The sequence below is a fragment of the Ammospiza caudacuta genome, chromosome 10 (genome assembly GCF_027887145.1).
Source record: "Ammospiza caudacuta isolate bAmmCau1 chromosome 10, bAmmCau1.pri, whole genome shotgun sequence".
NCBI classification, from domain to species: Eukaryota; Metazoa; Chordata; class Aves; order Passeriformes; family Passerellidae; genus Ammospiza; species Ammospiza caudacuta.
Window position 1 is genome coordinate 20513691 of NC_080602.1, and position 22229 is coordinate 20535919.

The window sequence follows — 22229 nt, forward strand, 5'->3', positions numbered from 1 at the left end:
TGTTTGCATTGGGTTTAGCGGTTACTTCCCAGACGGGGTTCAGACCAAATAAAGATCATTGAGCGGCGAGGGATTCGCTCGGGCTTTCAGGGAAATGTGCCTGATGCGGGGCACGGCGCAGCCCGGCTGCCTGGCCCTCGGCTGCTCCCCCTTCCCTCTTGATTTGCCTGGGTTTATTTTGTGCCCGTTGCCTCCTCCGTCTAGAGACTGCACCAAATCACACGCTGGCTTTTGCAAAAGAGAGAGTTTATTTTCAACAGTGCATGGGGTTGGGAGGATTTGAATGGAGAGAATTACAGGCAGTACATTTCTCTTACAGGAACAGAGAGGGTGCAGTACAACAGCAGCAGGGCTGCATGGCCTGGAAAAGCTCATGGTCCTCTGGGCCCCAAGCACAGTGCCTTTGGGAAGGCTGCACTCCCACAGCTCCACAGACCCGGGGATCAAGAGCAGCAAGGGCTGAGCTCTGCTCCATGAGCAAAGCCAAACTTCACACACCTGGTATTTCACCAGGTGAGACAGTGACTGGCTCAGGTCTCTCTGCCTGAGCACTTTGGTCCTGCTCTGGGGTATTGAGGGCACTGAAGGCAACGTACAGGAGTGATGTGGGATGATCCCTCGGCTCCCTGTGCTGCCCTGGCTCCCTCCCCATGGCTGCACCGCTGTGTTTTGAAGTCGTGCAGAAATCCACTGTGTTCACGAGACAGAGCTGTCTCCTCTCTGGGGCCAATGGAGAAGCAGGTTGGGACACTTCTGGAGAAACTCGGAGAAGTCAGATGGCAAGTCCAGGCAGGTGGCAGCCAACTAGAAGAAGGAACTCACAGGCTTCAAAAGTTCCTTGTCCACTCACTGGGATCTAGGAAGGAAAGAAAGAAAATGGAGTGGTTATATTTTCTGTCAGAGAAATGGTCCAGTAGTGCTCGGCTGAGAACAAACCATCTTGTCCCTGGTGGAGCAGAACTCCAATCCTCTTTTCCTCCCCACCACACGTTTCTCATGGCTCTGGACCACCACCTCACCCTCTTCCTTACTGGGAAAACTGTAGTCCCCAAGATGCCAAGCTTCCCCTGCACCCTCCTCAATCCCCTACCTCTGCCTGCCCCGCACACCGCCAGCCAGGGGAGGGCTCACGGCATGTCCTTCCTCCCTAGGCTTTGGGGCATGGGATTACTCTGCATGTCAGAGCCACTAAAGGCACAGCCCTCTGATGTTTTAATCTTCGTGTTAACTTTCCCTGCCCTCGGCGCCCTTGCCTGACTGGAGAAAGTGATACCAAGCCACCGAGCTGGAGCCGAAGCTGTGATGCTCAGCCCAAGTCCCCTTCTCGGCTTTCCCCACGCCTCCCACATCTCACACCTTGCAGCACGTTCTCCTCCCTTTTTCCTGATTTTTTTCATCTATTTCCTTTACACTTTATCCATGTTGAGTGTGTATTCCCTAGCCCCCAAACCAGTCCCACCCTTTTCCTATCTTCCCTTTGCTTTGCCCACAAACTGTTACACTGGAAGGAGCAAAGACTAATATAACAAATCCTTGAGTACACTTGCAAAAGGAACCATCAGCTGGCTAATTTATTCTTTTTATTGCACCAAATTGTAATTTTATAAAATATTGCAAATTTTATAAAATATTTGCAGGCCCATTTTAAGAGATAAATCTTGTGTGTGGCTCTCTAATGAGCCGCCCTGGGAGCAGCCGGCATGTGATCTGCTGTAGGTCGCACCGCGACGTTCCCAGGCTGTGACTGGATGAACCACCGTAACTCTTTGAACTGTGCAAATACTCTACACTCTGGGGTCCAGGCTGCAATTTTCATGGGTATTTTTTCTCTCTCTTAAAAATAGATCTTCTGTAACCCCTTTATTGCAATATTCATAAAGCATTTGATGGAAATCCAAGGAAAATCCCTTCCCTTCTGCAACTTTGAAGCAAGCCTAAAACTTAAGAGAGGCAGAGGCCAAACCCACCCCATGTGGTTGGGTTTGGTGCTGAGAGGACAGACCCCATGCTGCATGTGTTTAGGGAGATCCAGGCTGCAAAAAGCCAAGGCTCAGCACTTCTTTTTCCTATGTGAGATTAGGAGTCATCCCAAATGTTGCCCCAAGCCTGGAAAGGATGTTGAGGTCAGGACAGATGAGATCTGAATGACGCTGGGTGCTTTCACAAGCCCAGGAGAGGAGGAGGCAGCTGAACCTTTGTTCTCACCAGGGAAAAGCCTTTACCTGGCAGGTAAAGTCCCCTGTCCTGGCAGGGACAGGCTGAGCTTGCTTTGGCCTACAAGAAACTCTTCTGTAGTGTGGATAGAGGGGATGCTCGTTGGTACCAGACATCAACCCAGCCTGGAAATCACCCACTGCCTGCCTGGTGGGCTTGAAACTTCTGGCACTCAGTAACTGAGGGCAGGAGGGGCTGGACCAACCCAACTGACTCGACATAAGCTTCAGGAAAACTCAAATGTCCTGCATGCACTTTCTCTCTGTGCAAAGTTCAGCCTTGCACTGAGAGTGCCTGCAAAAACAGGGCTCCACCAGGACCCAGTTCCAGCCCCAACACTGCCTTCCCTCCCCAGTGCCCTGCGCAGGGCAAACATTGCTCTGTGTGTGGATTTACTGTCCCTTTTTTTTTTTTTTAAAGCTGAATAAACAATTGAAATTATAGCTCAGCCTCTGCCCCAACACTTGCTCCAGTGCCTCCTTGTGCCCTTACAAAGCCAGCACTGAGGTTTATATGCTGATAAACTGCCCTGCCACAGCAATTCTGGGCGGTGGGAAGAGAAAAAAAAAAAAAACCTCAAATAATGGTAAATGGATGCAGAACGCTCTGCCTAATCAGATTCCTGTCCCCTATTGAGGCCAGGAAGGAGGGACCCCGCTCCTCCCCTGCCCTCAGCCCAGCCTCCGCTTCACCGGCTCACACGGAGAAACTTTCTGGACAATTTAATCTCGACAGGGTGTTACTTAGAAAAACCTTTTTCACTGTCAATTTTTTTCCCCCCTCCCTTCCACCCCCCCCCCCCTTTTTTTTTCTTCCCTCCCAGCCTTGATTGAATTTTGCAAGCCCCTGATATCTTTCTTTTTTGTAGGGATGCACGCTGCTTATGCAAATACCAGCCTTTCATACCAGCCTCCCTGGCTCAAGCCCTCCAACTTGAATGTGACCAAAAGCTGTGCTCTCCCCTGCTAACTCCTTAGCACAATTACACCTCCATTCTGCTCCAGGGGCCCGGGGAGGGGGAAAAAAAAATCATTTTAAACTAATAACACGTGCTGTTTGCTTTGGATAATTACAAGGGAGCTTCGGCTTCTAAGAGCTATGAAATATTCCGTTCAGCGGGGCGGGAGGGAGGCTCCGTGTTCCGCCTATGCCGCGAGTTTTATCTCCTGACGGAGATGCTCGCGCGGCCTCTCGAGGCTCCCTCCATCTCGTGCTCATCCTCTGCACCTGGGCAAAGCATTTACATTTCCTACGGAGCAACCTGGCGCTGCTTTGGGCTACAGGAGAGAGGAGAAGGCGCCTGACATTTTCCTTATCTCAAGTTACAATTTCCTGCAAGCATCAAGATAATAAAACATCGGAGATGGGCAAGATGAGCAAAATGAATGCGGCGGCTGAGGCTCCCGCAGCAGCGCGGGAAGGGCCGGGCAGAAAGGACACCCGGGGGATGCGGCTGCTCCGCTGGCTCTCGTTTGCATCGCGGCCCTGACGTTATTGTCCTCCTGCCTTGTCTGCTGGGGAAGTTTATGTGGAGGGCTTTTTGCTGGGGCGAGGAGGAGGAGGGGAGTTTTCCCCAAAAGCACCCAGGAATCTGTCAAAAGAGGGACAGAAAAGAGAAGAAGAAGAAGAAGAAGGGAGACAGAGAGTGGGAACGTCAAGGACCCCTGACTAATGAATAGCAAGTTTGCCCTTGAACCTCCCTGGGCTTTGCCATTCCCAGGCTCCAAACAAGGGCTGATGCATGCTTGGGCCCAGCTGCAGGGGGACCGGGCTATGGTTCATCTCAGACACTTTGACAGCCCGGGCCTTTTCCCCACATAGCTCAGACTCGCCTAACTACTCCCCTGGCAACAGCTCAGTGCAGGAACCTGCGCTGAGGCCCTGCCTGCTGCATACAGAAGTACGAGGAGGAGGAGGGGAGCCTCTGGGAGAAATTAGCTAGAGACTGGCTTAACCCATCAAATGCTGGGCAGGCGCTGCCAGCCCCAGCACCCTTTGCTCGGCCCCAGCACCCTCCAGGCACCCCTGGGTGCTCACTGGCCAGTATCTGCAGCGGAGCTGGAGAGGGGCAGGGGTGGGTTAGACGTGCAGAATCGCCGTGCACCACAAATCCCACGACCTGCTGCTTCACCACGACCCAGTGCCTTGGACCTCGTGAGTGGGAAGGTCCTCATGGTGCCAGGGATGTGGGAGGGAGCCAAAGTAGCCAGCTGGAAAAGGCCACCGGACACTGAGAGGAAAGGGCACGGCCTCTCCCCGGTGTGGTGGGACAGGGCATCCCTCCCTGCCAGCCAAAATGAGGGCAGGGGCTGGATGAGAGGCACAAACTTGCCCTGGATGCTCTTTCTGCATTGCAGATCAAAGGCTGAGGACGAGCCGGCCTTAGGGGTCTGCACTGAATGGCTGGAGAGAACAGGCACAAGCACTCGGCGGCTCTAAAATGCGACCCAGAAACGTTCCCACATCCCAGCCCCATATAAATCAAGGGGGGAAAAAAGGGGGAGCTCCATCCCAGCCTCTGTTTTTACAGAGCATCTTTCATGTGCAGCCCCTGAGAGAGGGCTTTGCCGAGCTTGTTAAGGATGGCTCCTGCACCAGGCAGAGAGGGGGACGCACCATATGGAGAGGAGAAAAAGAAAAGGGGACACTGAAAATGGAAAATTATGCAAAGCAGGAGGAGAGGCACTGGGGGAAAGGGGGGAGGGAGGCAGCAAGGAGGTGGGGGATGGGGAGACAGGAGGCTGGAAGTGAGCCCTGACTTGGGGAACACCATTAGCTGGCACTGGGCTGCACGAGGAACAGAAGTTTCCTGTGACCAGGTGCAGGACAGCCCTTTGTACCCTTGGGCGCTGTAACTGGAGGGCATTTCTGCAGCCTGGCCTTGCCTGAGAGCGTCTGGGCTGTGCCAGGGTGATGCCCAGCTGGACTGGGGTGAGTGCACTCTGTTTCTGGAGCTGTGCTGCACTGGGAGACACAGCAAAATGGGGTCCGTGGTGACCTACTTCAGAGGTGTCCTGAGGACCTCTGTTACTATAGCAATGAGGGTGCAAGCAAACATCATGGCCTTTTGGACAAGAGTTCTGCTTGTCATCAATCACAAAAACCAGATTCATGTAAGGAGGTGCCAGGGCATCGTAAGAAAAGGCTCTGATAACAGCAATGATAGCAAGGGCCCAAACTGCCCTTGGGTCTCAGCTGCCTGTGCAGTGAAGGTGGATGCTTGGGTGGGTGAAAGGAGAATCCAAATTCAACAGCCAGAGCTCTTCCCTTCCCCTTGGACCCTGCAGAGCCCTGGTGCTGCAGGGTGAGCTGCAGGCCCAGTGCAGCTCAGGGATGCTGTGCAGGCATTCCTGTCCAGGCTTGTGTTACTGCCCAGCTTGTGCTTAAACTCCGGCACTGGCCTAACCTGGTGTTTGGAGAAATGACTCAGCTCTTCCCATCCCAGGTGTAGGGCTCCTTTTCCCTATCCTGGAAACACTGGCCTCCTTTGGGGAAACACCCACCTTGTCACTGTGACAGCTTCTTTTTCCCAAAGCCACTCTGTGCCCCAAACTTGTGGCACTCTGCTCCCTGTCATGGGCCATGACCACCTTGCACATCCTCACTGGGTGCAAGCCTCTTCTCCAGCCCATCTTCCACCCAGCAAGGAAAGCCACCCACGCCTGAGCTTGGTGCTGGTTGCTCTGTGACTCCTGCTTTGTCCTCTCCGTGCCATTCCCATCTCCCCATTCAGTGGCTTTTGTTCAGAGCAGCCAGTGTTTTTCCTTCACTCTCCTCAGCATTGCTCGACACCCAGGAACACAAACTGCTCCTGGCTCCCGCCTCTCATCGCTCTTGGCCCCGTCACAGCCTTTGATCTCACACTCCTATCCACCACTCTGCTCCCTTTTCTAGCTCCTTCTGTTTGTTCCATCAGGAAACCTTCCCTTGCTGCATCCCAAATGGCTCTCTCCATTAAACCCATCTACTGTGCTTCCCTCCATTTACCACTGGTTAATTTACCATCAGCCCTACACCCCATAACCCTCATTTCAGGCAGGTGTGGGGCAGATTCCTGTGAGGCTGGTGCAGAGACAGCCTGTGCCTGCAGAGATGGGCACACTTGCCCTGGCATACACGTGTTCCTGCCTGCACATGCCAACACCTACATGTTCCTGCCCACGTTCCCGCTGCCACATCCCAGGCTCTGGGATTTCAAGGGGAGCTCTTGTTCTCCAATGGGGCACGGGAATTATCTGCACAGCACGGTTGCAGGTTGGGATTTGGGCTGTTTGGTCTTGCAGACACTAGACTAAAAAGATGCTGTACCCATTTGGTTTCCTCAAGAACCATGCCCTGGAGTAAGGCTACAAGTGTTGGCCAGATCCTCAGTAAAGCCCTGGAATAAGCTGTAGGCACTGAAGAGGATTCATCTAAGCAGCGTTCAAAGAAAAATAGCAAAAAATAAAGTTCACGGGGGCACACGAAAAACAGAGCTTCCACCCACAGAGCAGCTGTGTGGGGCTCTGGAGACAGGCAGGCAACGTGGGAGATGTTTCAGAGCTTGCTCTCAAAATGATACATTTGCAACCGCTTCCCTTCTTCAACCACTGGAGGTACACTGAGCTACCTGCCCTGCAGAGAGACATTTCAATCTCCACGCACAGGACTTTGTCCTGGGCTGCTTTAAGGCTGGCTGGCCCTTGTGGCAGCATGACACAAAAATGAGATGTGCCTTCGTGGGAGAGGAAGAAGAGGGATGTAACTCCATCCCCTGGTATTCTGACACAGGCAAGGAACTGCCCCTCCATGAACAAACCCAGGCAGAGGGGCTGTTTGGTGCTCTCCCTGCAAATTCCCACCCCCTGGGAATGGGTGGTGTGGGGAGGGCAGATGGGATTCGGGGTGTCCTTTGGATCAGGCTGGCCTCAGCTGCTGTGCTGGAAGCTGAAGCGTTTCCAGGGAGGATATGGCAAGAACAGTGAGTCCTGCCCAAGTGACGGTCCAAAGCGCTGGCACTCCGTCCCGATTCAACCTCGCCCCAGATTCCCGCCCTTGGCTCACATCCAGGCTCCTTTCTCCTTGACCCATCTCCATCAAAAGCAGCGCTGTTACGAGGCTCTGCTCTGAGCTTCTAGTCTACAAATAGCAGCAAAGCAGCACCTGCTCCAGAGCTGAACATTTCCACTAAACTCTATTTTGATGCCTGTCCCGGCCAAAGAAATCTTTTGGGACCGTGTCACTTGTAGGAGATGTTACATATTTCAACCTCCAGCAATACAAGACACTGATACAATACTGAACTACACAATTGCTGTACGTCCCTGCACTTCTACCTTGGCTGCAGAGATGGCCCACAAGGGCTCATCTCCAGCAAATATTTCTCTGGACAGGGAGCTGGCTGCCTTGAGTGCTGGGGCCGGTGTGTTTATCGGGCAGCAAAGCTGGCCCTGCCATCTCTCCCAGGGAAGCTGTGCCATGGGAGCTGCTAAAACAGCATTTCATTTCCAAACAGGGCCCCAGAGACCTCTTGTGTGAAGGATTCAACAGAGCGAGGCGGGGTAGAGCAGAACAAGGAGACACAACCCCAGGCTAAAAACAAGACAGACCCCAGGTTTGATGGACCTTATTGCTCTGCACCAGGGCTCAGGCTGGCCTGTCCCCTTGACTCAGTGCCAATCTCTCCTGGGCCACCACTGATGGGGAAAAAGCAAATTGGGATTTTTTTTTCACCTCCTTCTTCCCCCATTTTCCCTCCCCTAACTCCTTTTCCGCATCATAAGCAAAGTCCTAATAAAGCTCCCATCCCCACTGCCAGCCCTGCACCATGCTCCCAGCAGAAAAGAGATGCAAAGCCACGCTTGGAATCTGATTCCCCGGCTTTAAACGCTGCTCTGCCAGCAAAGTGCGACTTGAAAGCTCCCCTGTCACAGTTACAAAGCTCCGAACAGCCCTTCCTCGGATAATCACGCTTATCTCCAGATTAAGAAAGAGAGACCTGCAGCTGAGGCTGGTCACATGGGCTGGGATGTGGGCAAATCTCTTTTAAACAATCCCCATATAGCTGTGACCTCCACCGCAGCCCAAATACACCGTCCCTCGGTCCCACTCGAAAAGCAGCTCTGGAGACATGACAGAGCATGTGAGAGGAGACGGGGCCGGGGATGGGGGGGCGGAGGGAAACCACGGGGGAGGAGTGAGAAAGCAACGGAGGAGAGGAGGGTGAGAAAGACGGAAGAAGAAATAAGTAGAGGGAGGATGTGGGAGAGGAATAGGATGTGGTGGAGAGGGAGGAAAAGTGCATGAATGGAGGGGGAGGATGATGAAGGACAGGGAGGTCTCTGCTGCTCTTCCTGTTGGGGATTAGTTGTCCCTGCACTGTCCTCAGTTTAACTCTTCCCACTCTGTCCCCGACTGGCAGCCTAGCCTGATTACGTGACTCCAGCTGTGCCAAGCAGCCTTGGCAGGGAGAGCACGTTACCTACTTTGCTGCCACGGATTCATTAAGAGGGTTTGCTTGTGTGGGAATAGTCATCCCAATGGGGAAAGGGAAAAAAACCCTTTCTGCAGATCAACCTGGCGAGGAGCCCTGACAAAGCGCTTTCCACAGCCCTGCCCAGAGTCTGGGAGCAGAATTAAGGAGAGATAGGGATGTGCAAACAGGAGAGGAGGGCACAGGGGTGGCAGGTCAGCTGGAAGGGGTCCTTAGCATGGCCACTGCTCAGAGATGAGGCACCAGACAGGGAGGGAACTGCAAGCCCTTTGCAGGATGCTGGTGCCTGGTTCTTCTTTGTGATTAAAGGCCACCTTGCATCTGGGTCAGGCATGGATGACACATTCACCCTCTGCGTAAATGAAAGGTCTGAGCAACCGCAGAGAGACTTTTTCCAGCAGCAGGTTCCCCTCTTACATCCATGTGGGATTAACACAATTTCCTTGCAATGGAGGAGCCCAAACAGCTCTGAAACGGGCACAGAGTGCTGGGGCTGCCCCTCTCTGAGGATGCCCACCTTCTGCTGGCACTGATGGGGGTTTCCAGCCGTGGCCACCGGCTGCAGCCCGCGGAGGGACGGCGGTGCTGCCTCTCCAGCTGCTCATTATTCACCCTGCGCAATTAGGCACCGCTGATAAGTCACACGAAATTGCCTTTGTTCTCCAACTGGAAGACCTGCATTTCACGGGAATCCCTTTTTTCCTGCACATTACTGATGAGCTGCCCACTGTACCTACTGCTGGAGCGGCAGTGAGGATTTTGGGGCACTCTTTGGGCTGGCCCTCATAGATATCCTGGGCAGGTTGATGGGGAGGTGTAGCCTGGCCCTGCCTGTGTTCCTGGACTTCTCTGAGCACAAAGGAGAGCTGCTCCTCCTGCAGCCCACCAGGGACTTGTCAGCTCTCCTCCAGGCAGGTGGCTTTGTTGCTTCCTGGCTACTCTACCATCTTTCCATGTCACTTCCCAGCTTCCCTCCCAGTAACAGACAAAAACCCAGCGCAACTACAAAGTCAATGGGGGAAGAGGCATCAGCCCCACCCAGCCCAAACCCTGCTGATGCCAACAGCCACCTTACCTTGTTCATGACCTTCCCCTTCCTCCCCAGCCAGCCCATCAGGAGCAAACCCCATGCTCTGCTGTTTGGACCAAGCATCTCTCACCCAGGCTCCCTGCAGGGCCAGCCCTGCTCCACTGTGCATCAGCTCCTGCTCTTCATTCCTTCACTGTACCAGAACCCAAGTATGGAAGAAAAGGCAAAGCAAACTGGAGCCAGCATGAAGCTGGGTGCTACCAAGCTTCACAGGAGGCAAGCTGTGCTCCAGTAAACTTCCCAAAATGACCCCTGCTTCAGAGCAGCCTTGTGCCATGTAAATCGATGCTCTTTCAGCATCTGGCAGCTGCTCAGATGGGACCACAGGGAGAAAAGACATCTTGGCCCATTCAAGAGTTTCTTCCCGTTCTGCTCAAGAAATGTATGTGGGCTCTTAAGTCTTGTTGATTTAAGGGAAAGGATACAAAATTAATTTAGACAGGAAATTAATTAGATGTGAACTGATGTTTACATCCCCACACATACAATGAATTCTTGTGTGAACCTACAGAATGCAGATGGACGGATGGATGGATGATAACAGCAGTCTAGGAATGATATTATGTGCTGGTCCATACGCTGGGGATGTAGAAAGACTTTCCTCTGCATTGCTAATTAATAACTATATCCTGAGCAAATGTTGATAAATCCTTTATAGAGCATGTTATCTCTGTCTCTACAACTCCTGTTCTGCATTTCTATTTGCCTGTTTCCACTGCTCCACCCCTGGCACCCACACGCTTCACTTCCCTCCCATATTTTGTAACTGGTAGCAGATTTGACTCCCTTTCTGGAGAAAGAGGCGGAGGTTTTGTTACTGGGGCTTTGTGTGAGTGATTGCATGTGTATGTGTGTATACAAAGATGGATACAAATCCATTGGAAATAAACACCTTTTAAGGGACTTGAGAGAAAGACACACAGGGCAAAGGAGAAGAAAGAGCCTACAGACCCTCAGCCAGACAATCAGCCAAGATGAAGAGAAAGACCCAGTGAACCAAAAAAAGCCTCAGTTCTCTTTTAAACTCTCCATGATTTGCAAGGAAAGCAGCAGATCCCATGGCTGGGAAGCCGAGCTGTGGCGGTGTAACCCTCACCCCTTCTCCCAGCCCCGCACAGCTCAATTACCCCGGGCTGCCAGGCTGCTCTGAGCACACCCCCACCACCCCGCATCTCCCCCGCCACCGAGACAGCTTTCACCAATGGAAGGAGTACAAATATATTCATTGGCACCTTATCAGACATGCATGCAAAACTAATTAACATGGGGAGACATGCAAGCTGCCACCCAGCCACAAATACACACCCACGAGCATGCACACACACACGCACGCATGCACAAGGCAACCCTTGTCTAGGGGGGACATTCAAAAGGCTTTGTCACTAATTTAGGCATCTGTCTCAGTCTGGTCTGGTCCTCCTGGCTAGGCTGGAGTTGTGGTTTTTTTCCCACTCTGTTTGACAATGCTGGGAACATGCCCGGAGACCCCTCATTCAAATCACCCCTTGACAATGGTCTCATTGTGTGAGCATATAGAAAAGGGAAAGGATGGGGGAGAAGATGTGGAAGGGGGGGTAAGGAATTAAAATGTGAACCCAAGGAAGTGTTTACTAACACAAGCCTCGCAGCTGCCCTGTCTCTCCTCCACCCCCTTCTTCCGCCCCCGGCCGTTCCAATGGCCCAGCCTGTCCCCAGTTCCAGGCGGGCAGCAGGATGTCGGGACAGCGGAGAGGCTGCACGGAGGTGCACGGAGAGCAGGCAGACTGAACGGATGAAGCCTCAGGGCGTTCAAGTCTTTGGCAGCAGGGGGGCAGGTACAGGTTAGAGAAGAGAAGATAGAGCCAGAGATGCCTCGGAGAGGATTAGGGACTTAAAATGTCCTGGGAAGGACATCTTCATGGAGGAGCAAGAGATTTATTGGTATAACCACTCCAAGGCTTTTTCCAGCAGGAACAAAAAGTGCTTAAACCTGGCCTCGTGGATTTAGAGCAAGTGAGCAGCCTCGCTGCACGGTCTGGACTGCTCTCTTTGGTGCTGCAGCCAGCCAGACACGCTACAGCACGAGAAGAAAGGGGGGAGCAGCAGGGTGTTAGAGCTGGGGGCTCAGAGGATGGACCAGACTTCCTTCAGGACCCTTACTGCTGGTTATTAAATACTAGGAGAAAAAAAAATAGGGAAAAACGCCCCAATGCCCTGCCCACCCCCAGGCACGCCTGGGGAGGGAAATAGCGAAGGTGCAGACGGGGGTGCTCCCCCAGCCCCACCGCGCTTGGCTGGCCTTGGCAGGCTCCGTTCAGCTGGAAATGCCCAAGAGCCAGCAGAGCACAGGCAACGGGAGCTGGGGAGGGGGAGAAGACGATGACAACATTTTCCATATATGCAAATGCATCCACACAAGATACCCAGAGGGAGACAAAACAAAGAGACCTCAAAGAGGCTGGCTCTGAGACCCGCACAAAGCCAGATACCTCCGCACACCTACGGTGTTTGCACGTGAGGACCCGTGCAATGCAGGATGCAGTGCTGCCCAGAGGTTCCCCCCAAATCTGAGCAGATATCAGCCTAAAGAAAGCCTGGTGGAGGAGCCCAGTGAAAGCTGCAAAGACAAATGCCACAATCCCACATCCTCCTACACAAACAGGTGCACCTTAGGAGTACAAAACTATTCCCGTCCTTTAGCTTAGTCAGAGAAGAGAAAAGCTGTGATGCAAACCCACATGAGCCCTGCCTTGGTGGGCAGAGGTAGCTCAGCTCTCCCGACATTGCTCCTGCAGTCAGATCCACCCCCTAGACCTTTGTGTGATTTCCATAAGAGGAAAGCTAGGAAATTCCTGGACATTACTAAACAAGGCCGGGCAAAATGTCACATAGAAACCCAAGAATGTACATGAGGCAAAACCAAAAGTCACCTGTGCAAACATTTCTGCTTAAAAAAGGGAAAGTACTGCAAGGTAAGCAAATCTGTGCTTTTTATCCAAACAAGTGGTTGTGAGCAGTTTTATTGCCACATTCCTGTGCCCCAATACACAGGGATAAGTACTCGACACACAGTGACACGCAGGGACTCGGGGACAGAGCTGTTGTTTTAATAGGGCAATGAAGACAGCGAATGAAATAAAACCCTACAGAGATCAGCTTGCAGAACTCAAGGCTGAGAAAATCTATTTGATGGTAAAAGGAAACAAGGACACTCATGATTCTGCTCTCATTTCCATGCTGTAAATTTGGGCAGCTTTTACTGAACGCAATTAAATCCTCACTTAGGATTTAACCTGGTGAAGCTGAGGGCAGACCTTGCTACAAAGACCCACCTCTGAGCTCTTCCCCTCAACTTGCTCTGCAGAGGCCAGCAGGAGCTGTGAGAAAACTGAGTGAAAAAGCAAGGGAATTCATAGATCCCTGCCACTGTGGCCATTTCAAAGCCCCCTTCTGCTCTGTCTTGCCTGTTCTCTCCTTCCCCAGTGATTTGCAGCTTTGCTCATGGAGCTCTGGCTGCAGGGAACAGTCAGTACCAGCATGGCAAGCACAGAGACTCAATGGTATTTGGGCATCTCCTTCCCTTCAGTTCCTCTAATGGGAACTGAAAACCTCAGCAAAGCCCCAACACATCCATTCCCTGCCTCTGGTGGGTGATCCTTCCTTTCCAAAATTGTTAGGGTCCCAGTGGGGATCTAATGCAAGACTCTTGCAAGAAACCCTGCAAGAACCTCTGTTATTAACACCTCTGACTATTCTTTACATTTCCCTTTATTTCAAGACAGGGCATTTCAAAGGCTTTTGCCCAACAGCACAGTTTAAAACACTGAGTTTCCCAAGCAACAAGTAATACAACTCCTCACCTACTTGTACCACACAGGTAAAGTCACCTCAGGGCTGTGATCTCAAATCCATACATGCTTTTCCCCATGGACGTTGAGAGCTGTAAATCTCAACATTTCATTAAACAGATCACTCAGAACAGATTGCCTCACAACATAACTTCTCGGCTGGCCACTACCCACGAGCAGATGATTTTACATGACATTTATTCATGCAAATTGCCGAGGCTGTAGTCTAGTTACCCAGCAAGAGCATAAAAAATTACAGTTTAGATGCATAAATGCTGGCACCATGAGAGAAGACACGATGAGACTGGAAACACATCCCTGGGTTTCACATACAGTGCAACAAAACTTAGAGGGAATCCTCATCAGGTGGGGATTTATCAGGAATGACCCCCCCAAAATGATCCAGGGGAGGCAGAGAAAGGCATGTGTAAGGCTGCAAGGGCTACAGAGAAATGAACTTCTCCTGCTGCATGTGCAGAAACCTGCCATGGGGAGAGCACACGCAACATTTTACGTCACTCACAAAGCCTACTCTGTCCAATAAAGTGGGGAAGTAAAACAAAGCATGAAATCCAGGCATAAATTAGCATCCCTCTAGCCTAGCTTTATTTGTGCTGCTGCTGCTGTGGATTAGCATCTAGCTGGCTGACAGGCTGATAGGCAGACAGAAACAGGGAGAAATAATAAAAAAAAAAATCAGTGGGTGTCTTTTTTTCTTTATGGTTCCTGGGATGTCTGCCTTCAAAGTGCAGGCAGTGTTCATCCCTTTAGGACCCGAATCTTTCCATCTTCCTGTGAGAGCAGTAGGCTCTGTAGGAAAGCAAATCCCCCTGAGATATTTGTGCCTGCACCCTGTGGAGCCGGCACCCGTCATCCAACGCAAGCCCAGTGCAAACCTGTCACATCCCCAGCAAGCATCCCCCCAGCATCCACAGCTCCACTCTGCAGAGCACAGGAGCAGCTCTGGTGTGGGGCTGGGAGACCTTGGGGGTAGCACCTTGCCACGGGCACACACAGGGAGAAGATGCCCCGGGATTAGCTCTGGATCATGTCCACCATCGCTCGGGGCAGCTGCTTCCCTCACCGCTTGCAGCCACGGCTGGGTTTGGTACCTGATCCCAGATGACATGACCGGGATCTCACGCCGGCATCTCCTCTCAGTTTGTGTCAGAAATGTGTCACTGCCTGCTCCTCGGGCAAGAGGACCTGCAGAGAGCTTCCATCGGGCTGACACACAGCCTCCCTCTCCTCAGGGCTGCATGGCAAAATGAGTGGTCGTCACCAGAGACATCCCTCCTCTCAGGGCTTGGTGGCCTCACGCCCACCCGCCCTTTCCAAGCACAGCCATGGAAACATAGCACTAAAGAGGTGCCAGTCTTGACAGCCACCACTCCAGTCCTTCCCAAACCAGCCCTGGCAAAGGAGCCTTTCTGCCCTAGCAACTTCAGGCAGCAGAGAGCAGCTGGGAAGCTCCTCAGTGTGGCACTTGTGCACAAACTGGGGGAACAACAGCAGTAAACTTGACTGTGGTAAAAGTAAAGCCCATTTCCACCCTCACTGAGCCATTTAGAGTTTGACTGGGCTCTCAGGTCGCAGGAGATTTCTAGTCCTTGCCTGTCTTTTAAGGAGCCAAACACAGAGCTCAGTTTTTAGGCTATGGAAATCAAATTTTCAGCCACTTTTCAAAGGTGGCCTAGAAAACACAGACTAATTCTGCACAGCCATAAAGCAAGTCCCTCAGGAGTACAGCATGCAGTTCAAACACCCCCGTGTCCCTCTGCCTGCCACCATGATTCCCACGGAGTGGGTCTGATCAGGGGATGGAAGTGTGAAAATTCCCCAAGATGTAGAGAATCCCTCCTCAGCAGAGCCCTTGCAGCTCTCAGCCCCTCAGCCAAGTGCACTGGCCCTGCTGACCACTGGTGCCACGATCCCAGTAGATTGGCACTGCCTTTGGAGCATGGAACAGGCAAAGCCTTTCTTGCGGCAGGCATCTGCGGCCAGTTCTGCTTGCTCCATGCCCAAATGGGTCAACACAGGCAGGGTTTTCCCAAAGGAGGCAGAAGGGCACTCTGCAGAGCTTTGAGACAGCTGCAGCTGGAAATAGCCCAAGCAGAAGAGACGCATACCTGTCCCTCCAGCCACGCCTTCCCTGGAGTGCTTGATCCAAGTCTGGAATAAAGCACACCATCACCATCCTCATCCCACTGCACACAGCAAGACAGTCCCCTCCACATCCCTGCAGCCACAGAGGTATCTATGGAAACATCTCATGGCATCAGTAGGGAGGTTTCTTTTAGGGGCTAGGAAGGAAGAAGGGAAGAAGGATGAGAAGAGTGTAGAAACCGGAGCCTTTGTTTCCCAGCACTCAGCCATGCTGTTAATTAGGTAGCAGAGACCAGCCACTTCCTACCACATCCTCAAGCTCTTGCAGCAATAGCAGGCACTCCTTTAGTCTCTGTCCTTTGGGGATGAGAAGGAGGCAAGGAGGCAGAAGTCAGTCAGAGCCTACAGAAATGCAACAAGCTGCAGGAAGGATCTTTCCTTCGCAAGGGAACAGGAACCTGATGGGCTCCCCAGCCAGCACTTATCTATGTGAGCCATTTGTTTCCTCCCCAAGCTCTCAGCTTGCTCTGACACATCACCCATTCCCCTGATTGCAAGCAAAATGAGTCAGATGGGTCCCAGCCTTGCACCCACTCAGAAGCCCTCTATTTCTACTCTGCTCCTCAGTGCCACGCCATCAGAAAGCTCAGCCTGGGGACTGTGCAGGACCACAACTGCCTTAAGAGCTTGGTACAGGTCCAGACTCACACATGCAGTTTGCCCTTCATTCTGGGGAGCTCCAGTACACTTCTGCATGAGATAAATTAAAACTCACACTGGCAACAGCACATTCAGACAAGCAGCCACTGGGACCAGGGCAATACCTATGAAATGTATCACAAATGGGCTCAAGGAGCACATTCCCTTGAGTCACTGGTCCAAGTGGCAGCTTGGGACATGTCTGCAGCAGCCTGGGGAGATCCTGCACAGTACCATGAGGACACCACAGAGACAGCATCTCCTCCTCTGGCTCTTAAGCAGAGTCTTCCACAGTGCTGCACACAGTACATGACCTCTCAGTTAAAGCAACGACCAAATAAATTTTAAAAAGCATTTTTTTTTTCTGAGTCCTGGCAGTGTGGAAGTCAAACACTGTTTTTCAAGCTGTTCCCAGAATGAGACAGAGCCACATGTATCCACAGGCACAGCCAATCTGCATCTGTACAGCCTTGTTCCCACCACCTTCATTAGCACATACAGAGATGTGCATCCTTCTCTTGTAGAATAGGGACCAACATCACCAATTATTACCTTCTGGAGCACAGACCTCTGTGCCCAGGGCCATACAACAGTGGCTGGGACACCTCCTGAGAGCCCTCAGTATGTCTAGGGGCTTAAACAAGACCCAAGCCAGCCACTATCCAACCCAGTGTGATCCATGACACTTTGAGTTGTCAGTCTCTCTTTTCCTCCCTGTTCGGGTGTTACACAGCTTTCCTGCACTGTCAGCCTCGAGCTTTGAGTCTTGATCCCCAAAATTGCTAAGATTCATTCTAAAAACCAACTAATTGGAGGAGTTTTCTTCAGACTGATAATGCCTAAGCCCTACAAGGTCTTTGACTTGTTTCCAGAGTTTTCCCTGCAATTAAGATGTCCCTAAATACATTTCTTGTTAGCATAATTCTATTAATTTTAAGTGAGAACTGAGATTTTTAAACAGTCCTTGATTACAGTTGCTGGAGGTTTGCAACAGACACCCCAAATCCCAAGGTTTGCTCTAAAACCCTTGTGAATTATTCTAGTCCAGCCTTGCCAGCTGCTCTTCTACCCGAAAGGCACCTTCCCTTGAGAGCAGGATAGTAGAAGAAGGGAAGAAAGCTGGAAAACAGCCATTTCTGGGACTACAAATGAAATCAGGAGGAACAGTCCCAAAAGCCTCTCTTAGCCTTGGCCACCAGCAGCAGCTACTCGTGAAGCTCCCACCAAGTGAGAGCCAAAGGAAGAGACACATTGATCCTGCCTTGCTGGATTTTATGCCAAGCTTGTCAGCAAGGCACGCTCAGCTTTGGCTGCCCAGCAAGTGCAAACCTCTCCTTTGTGTGGCTTTCTGGGCACCTCCCGCTGCCCTCCCTAAATCCCAAAGCCAGCAGCATCCCTTGGAAGGTGCACACCATGCCAAAGGCAGCAAAGACGTGCTGCTTGCAGCCTCCCGGCCCCAGGCCTTCGGCCAACACCATCCCAACATGGGGCACGCAGGCAAAAGAGCTGCCGGAGGAATCCACACCGAGCGGCGCTGAGCACGACCTTTCTGCTTTACAATGGTAACCTGAATCCTAAATACTGGATTTCTAGGCACGCATTAAAGCCATGAGACAATGGAGACGGCGAGGCTGGGGCTGGCTGCAAGCCAGCTCCATGCCGGCCCCGCCAGCGCCCGATGTTTCCCATTTCCCTCTTTTTTCACCATGGCAGATAAGCTAAGTCCCCCTAAGCCAGGAGGCAGGTGCATGCAGAGCTCACCCCTGGCTTGGGGACTGTGCGTGACTCACCCCACATAGAATGTGGATGCCCAAGAAGACCCACAGAGGTGGTTCCTTTCCTCTCTCCCCCTCTCTCTCATATGAGCATTGCTTCTCCTTTAATTGGTTTCATTCATGGCGGCCCTTTGCTAAATGTAATTATGCCAGGCTCTCTCCATCTGTCTGCGTTCAGGAAGAGACATCGCTCTCACTGTTTTTATCTTCAATCTTTATTTCTGCATTAATCCCCACTCTGCAGCTCACATGTACAACAATGTCCAGGACCTCCTGAGGACATACAGACACATAATGAAGAGCAGGATTTGTCCCTGGGTCTCTCCTGGCTGGAGGACATTTTTTCACAGGGAAAGACCCATACCTCAGTCACTCTGTAACATCTACATCTCTCAATGATACCTCCACAAGCCAGTTCTTTTGCAGACACTCAAGAGTTGTCTGTGAGCCCAGGCAAGTGGAGACGGCTTGATTTTGTCTGCATCACAGAGATGTCTCTGCCCTGTCTTCCCAAGCCCGGTACATAAAGGTAGCAAGATGTCTGCTTAGGTTGACATGGACCGCTTTTCACATGGAGACAGCATTCAGTCCCAAAGTACCACACTCATTTTCCTTTCCAGGAATGCAGACAGGGTGAACACAGCTGAGCACAGGGATTAACAAACCTCAGCTCTGCAAGGGCAGCTCATAGCTGCATAGCTGAGGCTGCAAAGCGCCCAGCACACCCAGAAGGATTTCATCCCTTGGGGATTCATTACCCAAGGTCCTTACACCTTCCTCAGCCAGGGTAGGTAGATCTTGGGGGAAAACACAATGCTAAAGGAGCTGTTGGTTTATCGAGAGACCAAACCCAGTGAAACAGACCCTGGGCAACCAAGCACCATCTGGTGACCGCCGGCTCCCGACACAATAGCCCACGTTGGCATGTTTATGATAGAGACCAGAGGCGGATTCCCATTATCCCCATCAGATCCTGTGATGTGGTTTCAGGAGAAGGACCATGAGAAGCAGATGGGATGGCAGAAGAGAAAAGAACGCAATGAGACAGACAGACAGGAGAGATTTATATGAAGCTAAAGCGCATACCCATAAACATGGGATAAGTAAATAGCATGTAAGTATGAAATTAAATGCAGGGAATCCATGGCATCCAGTAATCAGTCAAATATCTCCTTCACCTCTTTTTCAGTTTATCATCGGCATTTTAAAATGAGATATTTATGCCAATAAGTAAGCCAGTTGTATATTGTAACCCTGCAAATATTGGCTTGGATCTGAGAGATTCGTCCCGACAGACAATTCATTTTTACAGTTATTTTTGGACTCCCGGCTTTCGTGGAACACCGGCTCTCTGTGTTGGATTTTATGCCCCTGAAATGTATTTACAATGCATGGCATCTGTATTGTGCATTACACACTTAAATCATTGCATTTCATTCATCGCTTGTAAAAAAAAATATTGCAATATCCTGAAGCTCTGAATACTCAAATTCAAAATATAACTGCTGCATTTTCAGAGTAATGCTATAAAATAATGTTGTATTTTTAGATAAAGGAGGGATAATTGATCATCAGGAACATGGATTCCCAAGATCTGGGAAGAAGGGGAGCTTGGATTTCACACCACGATAAATGGGTAAAAAAAATAAAACTAAAATCTGAAAAACCCACAAAGGTTTATTTTCTAAACAAGAACATGGAAACATTTTGTCACTTAAACAAAGGGAGGAGGGCGGGGGAGGCTCCGCATCCTTGGCTTGCTCTCTGCAATGGACAAATACTATCAGAAACAAAAAGCATGGCATAGTTAGCAGGAGCTCAGCGCTTTACAATTAATGGTTTGTATTTAAGTTCCTTTTAGGGGAAGCCTTCTGCAATTGGGGGTAAAACCTTGGTTTTAAAGCCTTCTGTCATTGTTGCCCACAAGCAGAAGAGAAAGGCACTTTCTTTGTCATCCGGGGGTTTATGGCAACACCTTAATATGTCCTTTTCATAGGTGAAGCAAGGCACACAAAGCAGCCGCGTGCCAATGCGTTCCCCCCGCCACCAGCAAAATAAATAAATGGAGGAACGCAGGGACGGCGGCCGTCGTAATCCCTCGGCAAAGAGGCAGCGAGGATGGTCTGGCGGGGTAAATATCGCACGTCTCCTGCCAAACCCCGCGTGGGCTATTGTCCCACCACCCTTTTTAGATGTCATTAAGGATTTTTCGCATACAACCAAACGAGCGGAGGGGATGAACGCGCTCGCCTCTTCCCCACCAGTTGGAGAAGCCATGACGAGGCGGCTGGGAGCCGGCGCAGGAAAAACACAGGGCAAATTAGGAAGTATGTTAATTCAGTTAATATCACAGAGGGGCTGGCGGGCGGTGGGGGGGAGGTGTGTGCGCAGATTTTCCGCCCGAGGAAGGAGGTGGCAGAGAAAGAACTGGGGCATGCCAGCTCCCGTTATTGTTCTGCCTTCATCGGTAATTAGCAAGATAAGGAGGGGACGGCGTGAGGGAGGCAGCGTGGCGAGGACAAGGCAGCGCTGCACCCCACCTCATGCCCATGCGGCCATCTTACAGGCGGCGCTCGCCTCCCGCAAAATGGCTGCCGGGGCCCACACTGCCTCAGGCCCGCAGCTGGCCCATCCCAGCGGGCTCCCCTCCGCCAGCCCCGAGGCAGTGGGCACCCGGGAGCAGTGGCAGCCAGCAAAGGGGGCCCCAGGAGAAAAGGAGTTGCCATGGTGGACCAGAGTGCGCTGGCGAGCGGCCATCTTAGCCCGGGCCCTGTTCACGGCGCCAAGGCGCTGGGCACGCCACGCTCCCACAGCTCTCTCCCCAGCCCTCCTGGCTGGAACAATCTTGGTACACTTCTCCTTCACCAGGCAGCACACACTGCCTGGGCCCTGCCTGTGGCCGCAGAGGCGGCTGTGCCCTTGCCATGGCTTTACCGTTGGACATGAGCGGGTGTACCCCACACAGCCTGCCTCACTGTGTCCCAGGGAGTTCTGAACGCTGCCAGGCACTGGAGTGGCCCTGGAAGACACAGCCTGGACAGATAGAGCATTCTGAGAGCCACAAGGCAACATGTCACCTGTCCAGCCATCAGAGAGTGAGTTATAGGCAAATTATGCCTTTCTCCTGGCCAAAATAAAATAAATCCCAAACCAAAACTGCAGTGATATCAGTAAAGAAGACATGAGCTTCCCAAACCTTAATTTAACACAAATTTAAAACAAGGTCAGTTATAAAATGCATGGTTACACAGACGACACAGACAAAGCTACTGATACATTTCTCACTCCATGGGAGCTTTACAGTGGACACATCAGTGCTGCTCAATTCTCCAAATGAGCAACACCAAACACCAACCAAGGAACCCTCATTTCTGGTCTCAGGCTGCCCTCAGGACAAGACCAGCAATTACTGACACTAAAACAGAATTTGGGAAGCATTTAATGTATCTTTAGCTATGATGGGACTACTTTAGACGATGCAATAGGCACACAATGCATGTTGAAAATTCGGCTTCTGCTCCAGTACTCTGTGGAGAACCAGAGGGTGATTGCAACTGCATGCAGGCAGGGCCATGTTATACATCTCAGCTAGACAGTGAAACATAAGGGATGGCAGGCTAGCTGCTCCGCTCCAGGGTTGTCTACACGGAAAACCACACCATTATAATGACAGCACTATAGGTCAACTGCTGCTGCTCCTCGCCACGCTGGTGCACATCTTCACTCTTAAACTGGCTTTCTCCAGTTTAGCTTAAACTGCTTCCAGTGTGACATCACTGGTATACAGGAGAGTTCTGCCTTCTGCTAAAGTAAATACCCACGGAGGTTGTACGAGTACAGCTCCTTGCTTTAAAATCCGCCCCCCAACCGTACGTCTGTAGCCAGACCTGCCCTTCGGCTAACCTTTCTGTACTCCACACACTCCTGGGCTGTTCACAGTGCCCGTGAAACACTATTACACCCTGCTTCCCTTGGGTGCTAATCCTGCTTGTCAACCCAAAGGCAGAAGCAGACGGTGGCTTGGCATTTTGATTACGTTGTGATCT

General features: G+C 51.5%; 1 long non-coding RNA gene across 1 annotated transcript in view; it reads right to left on the minus strand.

Annotated features, from left to right (window-relative positions):
* Nucleotides 1-325: 325 nt before the first annotated feature.
* LOC131562171 (uncharacterized) overlaps nucleotides 326-22229 on the minus strand; it is a 35525-nt gene continuing 13621 nt past the window's right edge. The window contains exon 4 of the long non-coding RNA XR_009275132.1: nucleotides 326-856. This is a non-coding gene — a long non-coding RNA (uncharacterized LOC131562171). The remainder of the gene's footprint in view (nucleotides 857-22229) is intronic.